The sequence below is a fragment of the Passer domesticus genome, chromosome 7 (genome assembly GCF_036417665.1).
Source record: "Passer domesticus isolate bPasDom1 chromosome 7, bPasDom1.hap1, whole genome shotgun sequence".
Classification (NCBI taxonomy): Eukaryota; Metazoa; Chordata; class Aves; order Passeriformes; family Passeridae; genus Passer; species Passer domesticus.
This window is the reverse complement of record NC_087480.1, coordinates 22,464,604-22,481,804: the sequence shown is the minus strand read 5'-3', so window position 1 is coordinate 22,481,804 and position 17,201 is coordinate 22,464,604.

Genomic DNA, 17,201 nt, shown 5'->3' with positions numbered 1-17,201 from the left:
AGCCGGCCACTCCGGGCCACCAGGCCCTGGACAAGAACCACGGCTTTTCCCCAGAGAAACAAAACTCACCCGGCCAGGTTCCTGATGTCAGTTTGCAGGAGGCACTTGGCACTGTCAAACCAGCCACAGGTGCCTGTGGGGGCACTTTTCATCTGGGAGGCATCCTGATCCATGCGGAATTTCAGCAGGCAGCCGGTCACTCCGGGCCACTGGGCTCTGAACAAGAATGATGGCCTTTCCCCAGAGAAACAAAACTCACAAGGCCAGGTTCCTGATGTCAGTTTGCAGGAGGCACTTGGCACTGTCAAACCAGCCACAGTTGCCTGTGGTGGCACCTTACATCTGGGAGGTATCCTGATCCGTGTGGAATTTCAGCAGGCAGCAGGCAAGTACGGGCCACCGGGCCCTGGACATGAACCATGGCCTTTCCCCTGAGAAAGAAAATCACCAGGCCAGGTTCCTGATGTCAGTTTGCAGGAAGCACTTGGCACTGTCAAACCAGCCACAGTTGCCTCTGGGGGCACCTTTCATCTCGGCGGCATCCTGGTCCGTGCAGAATTTCAGCAGGGGGCCGGCCACTCAGGACACCAGGCTCAGGATATGAACCATGGCCTTTCCCCAGAGAAACAAAAGTCACCAGGCCAGGTTCCTGATGTCAGTTTGCAGGAGGCACTTGGCACTGTCAAACCAGCCACAGGTGCCTGTGGGGGCACCTTGCATCTCGGAGGTATCCTGATCCGTGCGGAATTTCAGCAGGCAGCCGGCCACTCCGGGCCATTAGACCTTGGACACGTACAATGGCCTTTCCCCAGAGAAACAAAAGTCACCAGGCCAGGTTCCTGATGTCAGTTTGCAGGAGGCACTTGGCACTGTCAAACCAGCCACAGTTGCCTGTGGGGGCTCCTTTCATCTGGGAGTTATCCGCATCCGTGCGGAATTTCAACAGGCAGCCGGCCACTCCAGGCCACCTGGCCTTGGAGTGGAGCGATGGCTTTTCCCTAGGGAAACAAAAGTCACCCGGCCAGGTTCCTGATGTCAGTTTGCAGGAGGCACTTGGCACTGTCAAACCAGCCACACGCACCTGTATGGGCACCTTGCATCTGGGAGGTATCCTCATCTGTGCGGAAGTTCAGCAGGCTGCCGGCCACACCAGGCCACCGGGCAATGGACATGAACGATGCCCTTTCCCGTGAGAAACAAAAGTCACCAGGCCAGGTTCCTGATGTCAGTTTGCAGGAGGCGCTTGGCACTGTCAAACCAGCCACAGTTGCCTGTGGTGGTACTTTCCATCTGGGAGGTATCTTCAACAGTGCGGAATTTCAGCAGGCAGCCAGCTACTCTGGGCCACCCGTCCATGGATAGGAACGAAAGGCTTTCCCCAGAGAAACAAAACTCACCCGGCCAGGTTCCTGATGTCAGTTTGCAGGAGGCACTTGGCACTGTCAAACCAGCCACAGGTGCCTGTGGGGGCACTTTTCATCTGGGAGGCATCCTGATCCATGCGGAATTTCAGCAGGCAGCCGGCCACTCCGGGCCACTGGGCTCTGAACAAGAATGATGGCCTTTCCCCAGAGAAACAAAACTCACAAGGCCAGGTTCCTGATGTCAGTTTGCAGGAGGCACTTGGCACTGTCAAACCAGCCACAGTTGCCTGTGGTGGCACCTTACATCTGGGAGGTATCCTGATCCGTGTGGAATTTCAGCAGGCAGCAGGCAAGTACGGGCCACCGGGCCCTGGACATGAACCATGGCCTTTCCCCTGAGAAAGAAAATCACCAGGCCAGGTTTCTGATGTCAGTTTGCAGGAAGCACTTGGCACTGTCAAACCAGCCACAGTTGCCTCTGGGGGCACCTTTCATCTCGGCGGCATCCTGGTCCTTGCAGAATTTCAGCAGGGGGCCGGCCACTCAGGACACCAGGCTCAGGATATGAACCATGGCCTTTCCCCAGAGAAACAAAAGTCACCAGGCCAGGTTCCTGATGTCAGTTTGCAGGAGGCACTTGGCACTGTCAAACCAGCCACAGGTGCCTGTGGGGCACCTTGCATCTCGGAGGTATCCTGAACCGTGCGGAATTTCAGCAGGCAGCCGGCCACTTTGGGCCACAGTTTGTAGGATATGAACCATGGCCTTTCCCCAGAGAAACAAAAGTCACCAGGTCAGGTTCCTGATGTCAGTGTGCAGGAGGCACTTGGCACTGTCAAACCAGCCACAGTTGCCTGTGGGGGCACCTTGCATCTCGGCGGCATCCTGATCCATGCGGAATTTCAGCAGGCAGCCGGCCACTCCGGGCCATTAGACCTTGGACACGTACAATGGCCGTTCCCCAGAGAAATAAAAGTCACCAGGCCAGGTTCCTGATGTCAGTTTGCAGGAGGCACTTGGCACTGTCAAACCAGCCACACGCACCTTTATGGGCACCTTGCATCTGGGAGGTATCCTCATCTGTGCGGAAGTTCAGCAGGCTGCCGGCCACACCAGGCCACCGGGCACTGGACACGAACGATGCCCTTTCCCGTGAGAAACAAAAGTCACCAGGCCAGGTTCCTGATGTCAGTTTGCAGGAGGCGCTTGGCACTGTCAAACCAGCCACAGTTGCCTGTGGTGGTACTTTCCATCTGGGAGGTATCTTCAACAGTGCGGAATTTCAGCAGGCAGCCAGCCACTCTGGGCCACCCGTCCATGGATAGGAACGAAAGGCTTTCCCCTGAGAAACAAAAGACATCAGGCCAGGTTCCTGATATCAGTTTGCAGGAGGCACTTGGCACTGTCAAACCAGCCACAGGTGCCTGTGGGGGCACTTTTCATCTGGGAGGCATCCCGATCCATGCGGAATTTCAGCAGGCAGCCGGCCACTCCGGGCCACCAGGCCCTGGACAAGAACCACGGCTTTTCCCTAGGGAAACAAAAGTCACCCGGCCAGGTTCCTGATGTCAGTTTGCAGGAGGCACTTGGCACTGTCAAACCAGCCACAGTTGCCTGTGGGGGCACTTTCCATCTGGGAGGCATCCCGATCCATGCGGAATTTCAGCAGGCAGCCGGGCGCTCCAGGCCGCAAGGCCCTGGACATGAATCATGGTCTTTCCCCAGAGAAAGGAAAGTCACAAGGCCAGGTTCCTGATGTCATTTTGCAGGAGGCACATGGCACTGTCAAACCAGCCACAGGTGCCTGTGGGGGCACCTTGCATCTCGGCGGCATCCTGATCCATGCCGAATTCCAGCAGGCAGCCGGCCACTCCGGGCCATTAGACCTTGGACACGTACAATGGCCTTTCCCCAGAGAAATAAAAGTCACCAGGCCAGGTTCCTGATGTCAGTTTGCAGGAGGCACTTGGCACTGTCAAACCAGCCACAGTTGCCTGTGGGGGCTCCTTTCATCTGGGAGTTATCCGCATCCGTGCGGAATTTCAACAGGCAGCCGGCCACTCCAGGCCACCTGGCCTTGGAGTGGAGCGATGGCTTTTCCCCAGAGAAACAAAAGTCACCCGGCCAGGTTCCTGATGTCAGTTTGCAGGAGGCACTTGGCACTGTCAAACCAGCCACACGCACCTGTATGGGCACCTTGCATCTGGGAGGTATCCTCATCTGTGCGGAAGTTCAGCAGGCTGCCGGCCACACCAGGCCACCGGGCAATGGACATGAACGATGCCCTTTCCCGTGAGAAACAAAAGTCACCAGGCCAGGTTCCTGATGTCAGTTTGCAGGAGGCGCTTGGCACTGTCAAACCAGCCACAGTTGCCTGTGGTGGTACTTTCCATCTGGGAGGTATCTTCAACAGTGCGGAATTTCAGCAGGCAGCCAGCCACTCTGGGCCACCCGTCCATGGATAGGAACGAAAGGCTTTCCCCAGAGAAACAAAACTCACCCGGCCAGGTTCCTGATGTCAGTTTGCAGGAGGCACTTGGCACTGTCAAACCAGCCACAGGTGCCTGTGGGGGCACTTTTCATCTGGGAGGCATCCTGATCCATGCGGAATTTCAGCAGGCAGCCGGCCACTCCGGGCCACTGGGCTCTGAACAAGAATGATGGCCTTTCCCCAGAGAAACAAAACTCACAAGGCCAGGTTCCTGATGTCAGTTTGCAGGAGGCACTTGGCACTGTCAAACCAGCCACAGTTGCCTGTGGTGGCACCTTACATCTGGGAGGTATCCTGATCCGTGTGGAATTTCAGCAGGCAGCAGGCAAGTACGGGCCACCGGGCCCTGGACATGAACCATGGCCTTTCCCCTGAGAAAGAAAATCACCAGGCCAGGTTTCTGATGTCAGTTTGCAGGAAGCACTTGGCACTGTCAAACCAGCCACAGTTGCCTCTGGGGGCACCTTTCATCTCGGCGGCATCCTGGTCCTTGCAGAATTTCAGCAGGGGGCCGGCCACTCAGGACACCAGGCTCAGGATATGAACCATGGCCTTTCCCCAGAGAAACAAAAGTCACCAGGCCAGGTTCCTGATGTCAGTTTGCAGGAGGCACTTGGCACTGTCAAACCAGCCACAGGTGCCTGTGGGGCACCTTGCATCTCGGAGGTATCCTGATCCGTGCGGAATTTCAGCAGTCAGCCGGCCACTTTGGGCCACAGTTTGTAGGATATGAACCATGGCCTTTCCCCAGAGAAACAAAAGTCACCAGGTCAGGTTCCTGATGTCAGTGTGCAGGAGGCACTTGGCACTGTCAAACCAGCCACAGTTGCCTGTGGGGGCACCTTGCATCTCGGCGGCATCCTGATCCATGCCGAATTCCAGCAGGCAGCCGGCCACTCCGGGCCATTAGACCTTGGACACGTACAATGGCCTTTCCCCAGAGAAATAAAAGTCACCAGGCCAGGTTCCTGATGTCAGTTTGCAGGAGGCACTTGGCACTGTCAAACCAGCCACAGTTGCCTGTGGGGGCTCCTTTCATCTGGGAGTTATCCGCATCCGTGCGGAATTTCAACAGGCAGCCGGCCACTCCAGGCCACCTGGCCCTGGAGTGGAGCGATGGCTTTTCCCCAGAGAAACAAAAGTCACCCGGCCAGGTTCCTGATGTCAGTTTGCAGGAGGCACTTGGCACTGTCAAACCAGCCACACGCACCTGTATGGGCACCTTGCATCTGGGCGGTATCCTCATCTGTGAGGAAGTTCAGCAGGCTGCCGGCCACACCAGGCCACCGGGCACTGGACACGAACGATGCCCTTTCCCGTGAGAAACAAAAGTCACCAGGCCAGGTTCCTGATGTCAGTTTGCAGGAGGCGCTTGGCACTGTCAAACCAGCCACAGTTGCCTGTGGTGGTACTTTCCATCTGGGAGGTATCTTCAACAGTGCGGAATTTCAGCAGGCAGCCAGCCACTCTGGGCCACCCGTCCATGGATAGGAACGAAAGGCTTTCCCCTGAGAAACAAAAGACATCAGGCCAGGTTCCTGATATCAGTTTGCAGGAGGCACTTGGCACTGTCAAACCAGCCACAGGTGCCTGTGGGGGCACTTTTCATCTGGGAGGCATCCCGATCCATGCGGAATTTCAGCAGGCAGCCGGCCACTCCGGGCCACCAGGCCCTGGACAAGAACCACGGCTTTTCCCCAGAGAAACAAAACTCACCCGGCCAGGTTCCTGATGTCAGTTTGCAGGAGGCACTTGGCACTGTCAAACCAGCCACAGGTGCCTGTGGGGGCACTTTTCATCTGGGAGGCATCCTGATCCATGCGGAATTTCAGCAGGCAGCCGGTCACTCCGGGCCACTGGGCTCTGAACAAGAATGATGGCCTTTCCCCAGAGAAACAAAACTCACAAGGCCAGGTTCCTGATGTCAGTTTGCAGGAGGCACTTGGCACTGTCAAACCAGCCACAGTTGCCTGTGGTGGCACCTTACATCTGGGAGGTATCCTGATCCGTGTGGAATTTCAGCAGGCAGCAGGCAAGTACGGGCCACCGGGCCCTGGACATGAACCATGGCCTTTCCCCTGAGAAAGAAAATCACCAGGCCAGGTTTCTGATGTCAGTTTGCAGGAAGCACTTGGCACTGTCAAACCAGCCACAGTTGCCTGTGGGGGCACCTTTCATCTCGGCGGCATCCTGGTCCGTGCAGAATTTCAGCAGGGGGCCGGCCACTCAGGACACCAGGCTCAGGATATGAACCATGGCCTTTCCCCAGAGAAACAAAAGTCACCAGGCCAGGTTCCTGATGTCAGTTTGCAGGAGGCACTTGGCACTGTCAAACCAGCCACAGGTGCCTGTGGGGGCACCTTGCATCTCGGAGGTATCCTGATCCGTGCGGAATTTCAGCAGGCAGCCGGCCACTCCGGGCCATTAGACCTTGGACACGTACAATGGCCTTTCCCCAGAGAAACAAGAGTCACCAGGCCAGGTTCCTGATGTCAGTTTGCAGGAGGCACTTGGCACTGTCAAACCAGCCACAGTTGCCTGTGGGGGCTCCTTTCATCTGGGAGTTATCCGCATCCGTGCGGAATTTCAACAGGCAGCCGGCCACTCCAGGCCACCTGGCCTTGGAGTGGAGCGATGGCTTTTCCCTAGGGAAACAAAAGTCACCCGGCCAGGTTCCTGATGTCAGTTTGCAGGAGGCACTTGGCACTGTCAAACCAGCCACACGCACCTGTATGGGCACCTTGCATCTGGGAGGTATCCTCATCTGTGCGGAAGTTCAGCAGGCTGCCGGCCACACCAGGCCACCGGGCAATGGACATGAACGATGCCCTTTCCCGTGAGAAACAAAAGTCACCAGGCCAGGTTCCTGATGTCAGTTTGCAGGAGGCGCTTGGCACTGTCAAACCAGCCACAGTTGCCTGTGGTGGTACTTTCCATCTGGGAGGTATCTTCAACAGTGCGGAATTTCAGCAGGCAGCCAGCTACTCTGGGCCACCCGTCCATGGATAGGAACGAAAGGCTTTCCCCAGAGAAACAAAACTCACCCGGCCAGGTTCCTGATGTCAGTTTGCAGGAGGCACTTGGCACTGTCAAACCAGCCACAGGTGCCTGTGGGGGCACTTTTCATCTGGGAGGCATCCTGATCCATGCGGAATTTCAGCAGGCAGCCGGCCACTCCGGGCCACTGGGCTCTGAACAAGAATGATGGCCTTTCCCCAGAGAAACAAAACTCACAAGGCCAGGTTCCTGATGTCAGTTTGCAGGAGGCACTTGGCACTGTCAAACCAGCCACAGTTGCCTGTGGTGGCACCTTACATCTGGGAGGTATCCTGATCCGTGTGGAATTTCAGCAGGCAGCAGGCAAGTACGGGCCACCGGGCCCTGGACATGAGCCATGGCCTTTCCCCTGAGAAAGAAAATCACCAGGCCAGGTTTCTGATGTCAGTTTGCAGGAAGCACTTGGCACTGTCAAACCAGCCACAGTTGCCTCTGGGGGCACCTTTCATCTCGGCGGCATCCTGGTCCGTGCAGAATTTCAGCAGGGGGCCGGCCACTCAGGACACCAGGCTCAGGATATGAACCATGGCCTTTCCCCAGAGAAACAAAAGTCACCAGGCCAGGTTCCTGATGTCAGTTTGCAGGAGGCACTTGGCACTGTCAAACCAGCCACAGGTGCCTGTGGGGCACCTTGCATCTCGGAGGTATCCTGAACCGTGCGGAATTTCAGCAGGCAGCCGGCCACTTTGGGCCACAGTTTGTAGGATATGAACCATGGCCTTTCCCCAGAGAAACAAAAGTCACCAGGTCAGGTTCCTGATGTCAGTGTGCAGGAGGCACTTGGCACTGTCAAACCAGCCACAGTTGCCTGTGGGGGCACCTTGCATCTCGGCGGCATCCTGATCCATGCGGAATTTCAGCAGGCAGCCGGCCACTCCGGGCCATTAGACCTTGGACACGTACAATGGCCGTTCCCCAGAGAAATAAAAGTCACCAGGCCAGGTTCCTGATGTCAGTTTGCAGGAGGCACTTGGCACTGTCAAACCAGCCACACGCACCTGTATGGGCACCTTGCATCTGGGAGGTATCCTCATCTGTGCGGAAGTTCAGCAGGCTGCCGGCCACACCAGGCCACCGGGCACTGGACACGAACGATGCCCTTTCCCGTGAGAAACAAAAGTCACCAGGCCAGGTTCCTGATGTCAGTTTGCAGGAGGCGATTGGCACTGTCAAACCAGCCACAGTTGCCTGTGGTGGTACTTTCCATCTGGGAGGTATCTTCAACAGTGCGGAATTTCAGCAGGCAGCCAGCCACTCTGGGCCACCCGTCCATGGATAGGAACGAAAGGCTTTCCCCTGAGAAACAAAAGACATCAGGCCAGGTTCCTGATATCAGTTTGCAGGAGGCACTTGGCACTGTCAAACCAGCCACAGGTGCCTGTGGGGGCACTTTTCATCTGGGAGGCATCCCGATCCATGCGGAATTTCAGCAGGCAGCCGGCCACTCCGGGCCACCAGGCCCTGGACAAGAACCACGGCTTTTCCCTAGGGAAACAAAACTCACCCGGCCAGGTTCCTGATGTCAGTTTGCAGGAGGCACTTGGCACTGTCAAACCAGCCACAGGTGCCTGTGGGGGCACTTTCCATCTGGGAGGCATCCCGATCCATGCGGAATTTCAGCAGGCAGCCGGGCGCTCCAGGCCGCAAGGCCCTGGACATGAATCATGGTCTTTCCCCAGAGAAAGGAAAGTCACAAGGCCAGGTTCCTGATGTCAGTTTGCAGGAGGCACATGGCACTGTCAAACCAGCCACAGGTGCCTGTGGGGGCACCTTGCATCTCGGCGGCATCCTGATCCATGCCGAATTCCAGCAGGCAGCCGGCCACTCCGGGCCATTAGACCTTGGACACGTACAATGGCCTTTCCCCAGAGAAATAAAAGTCACCAGGCCAGGTTCCTGATGTCAGTTTGCAGGAGGCACTTGGCACTGTCAAACCAGCCACAGTTGCCTGTGGTGGCACCTTACATCTGGGAGGTATCCTGATCCGTGTGGAATTTCAGCAGGCAGCAGGCAAGTACGGGCCACCGGGCCCTGGACATGAGCCATGGCCTTTCCCCTGAGAAAGAAAATCACCAGGCCAGGTTTCTGATGTCAGTTTGCAGGAAGCACTTGGCACTGTCAAACCAGCCACAGTTGCCTCTGGGGGCACCTTTCATCTCGGCGGCATCCTGGTCCGTGCAGAATTTCAGCAGGGGGCCGGCCACTCAGGACACCAGGCTCAGGATATGAACCATGGCCTTTCCCCAGAGAAACAAAAGTCACCAGGCCAGGTTCCTGATGTCAGTTTGCAGGAGGCACTTGGCACTGTCAAACCAGCCACAGGTGCCTGTGGGGCACCTTGCATCTCGGAGGTATCCTGAACCGTGCGGAATTTCAGCAGGCAGCCGGCCACTTTGGGCCACAGTTTGTAGGATATGAACCATGGCCTTTCCCCAGAGAAACAAAAGTCACCAGGTCAGGTTCCTGATGTCAGTGTGCAGGAGGCACTTGGCACTGTCAAACCAGCCACAGTTGCCTGTGGGGGCACCTTGCATCTCGGCGGCATCCTGATCCATGCGGAATTTCAGCAGGCAGCCGGCCACTCCGGGCCATTAGACCTTGGACACGTACAATGGCCGTTCCCCAGAGAAATAAAAGTCACCAGGCCAGGTTCCTGATGTCAGTTTGCAGGAGGCGCTTGGCACTGTCAAACCAGCCACAGTTGCCTGTGGTGGTACTTTCCATCTGGGAGGTATCTTCAACAGTGCGGAATTTCAGCAGGCAGCCAGCCACTCTGGGCCACCCGTCCATGGATAGGAACGAAAGGCTTTCCCCAGAGAAACAAAACTCACCCGGCCAGGTTCCTGATGTCAGTTTGCAGGAGGCACTTGGCACTGTCAAACCAGCCACAGGTGCCTGTGGGGGCACTTTTCATCTGGGAGGCATCCTGATCCATGCGGAATTTCAGCAGGCAGCCGGCCACTCCGGGCCACTGGGCTCTGAACAAGAATGATGGCCTTTCCCCAGAGAAACAAAACTCACAAGGCCAGGTTCCTGATGTCAGTTTGCAGGAGGCACTTGGCACTGTCAAACCAGCCACAGTTGCCTGTGGTGGCACCTTACATCTGGGAGGTATCCTGATCCGTGTGGAATTTCAGCAGGCAGCAGGCAAGTACGGGCCACCGGGCCCTGGACATGAACCATGGCCTTTCCCCTGAGAAAGAAAATCACCAGGCCAGGTTTCTGATGTCAGTTTGCAGGAAGCACTTGGCACTGTCAAACCAGCCACAGTTGCCTCTGGGGGCACCTTTCATCTCGGCGGCATCCTGGTCCTTGCAGAATTTCAGCAGGGGGCCGGCCACTCAGGACACCAGGCTCAGGATATGAACCATGGCCTTTCCCCAGAGAAACAAAAGTCACCAGGCCAGGTTCCTGATGTCAGTTTGCAGGAGGCACTTGGCACTGTCAAACCAGCCACAGGTGCCTGTGGGGCACCTTGCATCTCGGAGGTATCCTGATCCGTGCGGAATTTCAGCAGTCAGCCGGCCACTTTGGGCCACAGTTTGTAGGATATGAACCATGGCCTTTCCCCAGAGAAACAAAAGTCACCAGGTCAGGTTCCTGATGTCAGTGTGCAGGAGGCACTTGGCACTGTCAAACCAGCCACAGTTGCCTGTGGGGGCACCTTGCATCTCGGCGGCATCCTGATCCATGCCGAATTCCAGCAGGCAGCCGGCCACTCCGGGCCATTAGACCTTGGACACGTACAATGGCCTTTCCCCAGAGAAATAAAAGTCACCAGGCCAGGTTCCTGATGTCAGTTTGCAGGAGGCACTTGGCACTGTCAAACCAGCCACAGTTGCCTGTGGGGGCTCCTTTCATCTGGGAGTTATCCGCATCCGTGCGGAATTTCAACAGGCAGCCGGCCACTCCAGGCCACCTGGCCCTGGAGTGGAGCGATGGCTTTTCCCCAGAGAAACAAAAGTCACCCGGCCAGGTTCCTGATGTCAGTTTGCAGGAGGCACTTGGCACTGTCAAACCAGCCACACGCACCTGTATGGGCACCTTGCATCTGGGCGGTATCCTCATCTGTGAGGAAGTTCAGCAGGCTGCCGGCCACACCAGGCCACCGGGCACTGGACACGAACGATGCCCTTTCCCGTGAGAAACAAAAGTCACCAGGCCAGGTTCCTGATGTCAGTTTGCAGGAGGCGCTTGGCACTGTCAAACCAGCCACAGTTGCCTGTGGTGGTACTTTCCATCTGGGAGGTATCTTCAACAGTGCGGAATTTCAGCAGGCAGCCAGCCACTCTGGGCCACCCGTCCATGGATAGGAACGAAAGGCTTTCCCCTGAGAAACAAAAGACATCAGGCCAGGTTCCTGATATCAGTTTGCAGGAGGCACTTGGCACTGTCAAACCAGCCACAGGTGCCTGTGGGGGCACTTTTCATCTGGGAGGCATCCCGATCCATGCGGAATTTCAGCAGGCAGCCGGCCACTCCGGGCCACCAGGCCCTGGACAAGAACCACGGCTTTTCCCCAGAGAAACAAAACTCACCCGGCCAGGTTCCTGATGTCAGTTTGCAGGAGGCACTTGGCACTGTCAAACCAGCCACAGGTGCCTGTGGGGGCACTTTTCATCTGGGAGGCATCCTGATCCATGCGGAATTTCAGCAGGCAGCCGGTCACTCCGGGCCACTGGGCTCTGAACAAGAATGATGGCCTTTCCCCAGAGAAACAAAACTCACAAGGCCAGGTTCCTGATGTCAGTTTGCAGGAGGCACTTGGCACTGTCAAACCAGCCACAGTTGCCTGTGGTGGCACCTTACATCTGGGAGGTATCCTGATCCGTGTGGAATTTCAGCAGGCAGCAGGCAAGTACGGGCCACCGGGCCCTGGACATGAACCATGGCCTTTCCCCTGAGAAAGAAAATCACCAGGCCAGGTTTCTGATGTCAGTTTGCAGGAAGCACTTGGCACTGTCAAACCAGCCACAGTTGCCTGTGGGGGCACCTTTCATCTCGGCGGCATCCTGGTCCGTGCAGAATTTCAGCAGGGGGCCGGCCACTCAGGACACCAGGCTCAGGATATGAACCATGGCCTTTCCCCAGAGAAACAAAAGTCACCAGGCCAGGTTCCTGATGTCAGTTTGCAGGAGGCACTTGGCACTGTCAAACCAGCCACAGGTGCCTGTGGGGGCACCTTGCATCTCGGAGGTATCCTGATCCGTGCGGAATTTCAGCAGGCAGCCGGCCACTCCGGGCCATTAGAGCTTGGACACGTACAATGGCCTTTCCCCAGAGAAACAAGAGTCACCAGGCCAGGTTCCTGATGTCAGTTTGCAGGAGGCACTTGGCACTGTCAAACCAGCCACAGTTGCCTGTGGGGGCTCCTTTCATCTGGGAGTTATCCGCATCCGTGCGGAATTTCAACAGGCAGCCGGCCACTCCAGGCCACCTGGCCTTGGAGTGGAGCGATGGCTTTTCCCTAGGGAAACAAAAGTCACCCGGCCAGGTTCCTGATGTCAGTTTGCAGGAGGCACTTGGCACTGTCAAACCAGCCACACGCACCTGTATGGGCACCTTGCATCTGGGAGGTATCCTCATCTGTGCGGAAGTTCAGCAGGCTGCCGGCCACACCAGGCCACCGGGCAATGGACATGAACGATGCCCTTTCCCGTGAGAAACAAAAGTCACCAGGCCAGGTTCCTGATGTCAGTTTGCAGGAGGCGCTTGGCACTGTCAAACCAGCCACAGTTGCCTGTGGTGGTACTTTCCATCTGGGAGGTATCTTCAACAGTGCGGAATTTCAGCAGGCAGCCAGCTACTCTGGGCCACCCGTCCATGGATAGGAACGAAAGGCTTTCCCCAGAGAAACAAAACTCACCCGGCCAGGTTCCTGATGTCAGTTTGCAGGAGGCACTTGGCACTGTCAAACCAGCCACAGGTGCCTGTGGGGGCACTTTTCATCTGGGAGGCATCCTGATCCATGCGGAATTTCAGCAGGCAGCCGGCCACTCCGGGCCACTGGGCTCTGAACAAGAATGATGGCCTTTCCCCAGAGAAACAAAACTCACAAGGCCAGGTTCCTGATGTCAGTTTGCAGGAGGCACTTGGCACTGTCAAACCAGCCACAGTTGCCTGTGGTGGCACCTTACATCTGGGAGGTATCCTGATCCGTGTGGAATTTCAGCAGGCAGCAGGCAAGTACGGGCCACCGGGCCCTGGACATGAGCCATGGCCTTTCCCCTGAGAAAGAAAATCACCAGGCCAGGTTTCTGATGTCAGTTTGCAGGAAGCACTTGGCACTGTCAAACCAGCCACAGTTGCCTCTGGGGGCACCTTTCATCTCGGCGGCATCCTGGTCCGTGCAGAATTTCAGCAGGGGGCCGGCCACTCAGGACACCAGGCTCAGGATATGAACCATGGCCTTTCCCCAGAGAAACAAAAGTCACCAGGCCAGGTTCCTGATGTCAGTTTGCAGGAGGCACTTGGCACTGTCAAACCAGCCACAGGTGCCTGTGGGGCACCTTGCATCTCGGAGGTATCCTGAACCGTGCGGAATTTCAGCAGGCAGCCGGCCACTTTGGGCCACAGTTTGTAGGATATGAACCATGGCCTTTCCCCAGAGAAACAAAAGTCACCAGGTCAGGTTCCTGATGTCAGTGTGCAGGAGGCACTTGGCACTGTCAAACCAGCCACAGTTGCCTGTGGGGGCACCTTGCATCTCGGCGGCATCCTGATCCATGCGGAATTTCAGCAGGCAGCCGGCCACTCCGGGCCATTAGACCTTGGACACGTACAATGGCCGTTCCCCAGAGAAATAAAAGTCACCAGGCCAGGTTCCTGATGTCAGTTTGCAGGAGGCACTTGGCACTGTCAAACCAGCCACACGCACCTGTATGGGCACCTTGCATCTGGGAGGTATCCTCATCTGTGCGGAAGTTCAGCAGGCTGCCGGCCACACCAGGCCACCGGGCACTGGACACGAACGATGCCCTTTCCCGTGAGAAACAAAAGTCACCAGGCCAGGTTCCTGATGTCAGTTTGCAGGAGGCGATTGGCACTGTCAAACCAGCCACAGTTGCCTGTGGTGGTACTTTCCATCTGGGAGGTATCTTCAACAGTGCGGAATTTCAGCAGGCAGCCAGCCACTCTGGGCCACCCGTCCATGGATAGGAACGAAAGGCTTTCCCCTGAGAAACAAAAGACATCAGGCCAGGTTCCTGATATCAGTTTGCAGGAGGCACTTGGCACTGTCAAACCAGCCACAGGTGCCTGTGGGGGCACTTTTCATCTGGGAGGCATCCCGATCCATGCGGAATTTCAGCAGGCAGCCGGCCACTCCGGGCCACCAGGCCCTGGACAAGAACCACGGCTTTTCCCTAGGGAAACAAAACTCACCCGGCCAGGTTCCTGATGTCAGTTTGCAGGAGGCACTTGGCACTGTCAAACCAGCCACAGGTGCCTGTGGGGGCACTTTCCATCTGGGAGGCATCCCGATCCATGCGGAATTTCAGCAGGCAGCCGGGCGCTCCAGGCCGCAAGGCCCTGGACATGAATCATGGTCTTTCCCCAGAGAAAGGAAAGTCACAAGGCCAGGTTCCTGATGTCATTTTGCAGGAGGCACATGGCACTGTCAAACCAGCCACAGGTGCCTGTGGGGGCACCTTGCATCTCGGCGGCATCCTGATCCATGCCGAATTCCAGCAGGCAGCCGGCCACTCCGGGCCATTAGACCTTGGACACGTACAATGGCCTTTCCCCAGAGAAATAAAAGTCACCAGGCCAGGTTCCTGATGTCAGTTTGCAGGAGGCACTTGGCACTGTCAAACCAGCCACAGTTGCCTGTGGTGGCACCTTACATCTGGGAGGTATCCTGATCCGTGTGGAATTTCAGCAGGCAGCAGGCAAGTACGGGCCACCGGGCCCTGGACATGAGCCATGGCCTTTCCCCTGAGAAAGAAAATCACCAGGCCAGGTTTCTGATGTCAGTTTGCAGGAAGCACTTGGCACTGTCAAACCAGCCACAGTTGCCTCTGGGGGCACCTTTCATCTCGGCGGCATCCTGGTCCGTGCAGAATTTCAGCAGGGGGCCGGCCACTCAGGACACCAGGCTCAGGATATGAACCATGGCCTTTCCCCAGAGAAACAAAAGTCACCAGGCCAGGTTCCTGATGTCAGTTTGCAGGAGGCACTTGGCACTGTCAAACCAGCCACAGGTGCCTGTGGGGCACCTTGCATCTCGGAGGTATCCTGAACCGTGCGGAATTTCAGCAGGCAGCCGGCCACTTTGGGCCACAGTTTGTAGGATATGAACCATGGCCTTTCCCCAGAGAAACAAAAGTCACCAGGTCAGGTTCCTGATGTCAGTGTGCAGGAGGCACTTGGCACTGTCAAACCAGCCACAGTTGCCTGTGGGGGCACCTTGCATCTCGGCGGCATCCTGATCCATGCGGAATTTCAGCAGGCAGCCGGCCACTCCGGGCCATTAGACCTTGGACACGTACAATGGCCGTTCCCCAGAGAAATAAAAGTCACCAGGCCAGGTTCCTGATGTCAGTTTGCAGGAGGCACTTGGCACTGTCAAACCAGCCACACGCACCTGTATGGGCACCTTGCATCTGGGAGGTATCCTCATCTGTGCGGAAGTTCAGCAGGCTGCCGGCCACACCAGGCCACCGGGCACTGGACACGAACGATGCCCTTTCCCGTGAGAAACAAAAGTCACCAGGCCAGGTTCCTGATGTCAGTTTGCAGGAGGCGATTGGCACTGTCAAACCAGCCACAGTTGCCTGTGGTGGTACTTTCCATCTGGGAGGTATCTTCAACAGTGCGGAATTTCAGCAGGCAGCCAGCCACTCTGGGCCACCCGTCCATGGATAGGAACGAAAGGCTTTCCCCTGAGAAACAAAAGACATCAGGCCAGGTTCCTGATATCAGTTTGCAGGAGGCACTTGGCACTGTCAAACCAGCCACAGGTGCCTGTGGGGGCACTTTTCATCTGGGAGGCATCCCGATCCATGCGGAATTTCAGCAGGCAGCCGGCCACTCCGGGCCACCAGGCCCTGGACAAGAACCACGGCTTTTCCCTAGGGAAACAAAACTCACCCGGCCAGGTTCCTGATGTCAGTTTGCAGGAGGCACTTGGCACTGTCAAACCAGCCACAGGTGCCTGTGGGGGCACTTTCCATCTGGGAGGCATCCCGATCCATGCGGAATTTCAGCAGGCAGCCGGGCGCTCCAGGCCGCAAGGCCCTGGACATGAATCATGGTCTTTCCCCAGAGAAAGGAAACTCACAAGGCCAGGTTCCTGATGTCATTTTGCAGGAGGCACATGGCACTGTCAAACCAGCCACAGGTGCCTGTGGGGGCACCTTGCATCTCGGCGGCATCCTGATCCATGCCGAATTCCAGCAGGCAGCCGGCCACTCCGGGCCATTAGACCTTGGACACGTACAATGGCCTTTCCCCAGAGAAATAAAAGTCACCAGGCCAGGTTCCTGATGTCAGTTTGCAGGAGGCACTTGGCACTGTCAAACCAGCCACAGTTGCCTGTGGGGGCTCCTTTCATCTGGGAGTTATCCGCATCCGTGCGGAATTTCAACAGGCAGCCGGCCACTCCAGGCCACCTGGCCCTGGAGTGGAGCGATGGCTTTTCCCCAGAGAAACAAAAGTCACCCGGCCAGGTTCCTGATGTCAGTTTGCAGGAGGCACTTGGCACTGTCAAACCAGCAACACGCACCTGTATGGGCACCTTGCATCTGGGCGGTATCCTCATCTGTGCGGAAGTTCAGCAGGCTTATTAAGTTTTGTTTCGTCGGGCCAGGGTTTTATGAGCCTTTAAAAGAAAACTTAATACACACAAAGGATAGCTCAGCTATTACCTTTGGAGGCAAATAATGAGCAGGATGGCTTCTGCTGCAGTGTTGGAAACCAAACTGTTTAATAAAAGGAAAAACAATAAACAGAAAATCCGATCCAGGTACAGAGGTCTGCTCCTGGTAAAACACCTTCACAAAAGCCTCGCAGTTTTTTTGTCTTCTCTTTTTCTACCTGATGGCCCAGGCGGGATCTTTTGGCTCTCATCCAATTAGGTGACCCCAAGGTTTTAGTGAAGTCTCTGGGGTCCTATAAGGTGGCTTTTCACCTGATCGTTGGGAGAAACTTCTGGGCTTTCTTCCTTTTTTGGGGGACAAAGGCTAGTTTGTCCCTCTCTCATTGGGGGCATCCCCCTACACTCCTTCATCTCACCCTTTACTATACATTTAGAAAGAAAGAGGAGAAAGGAGTATAGATTAGAATGCCAA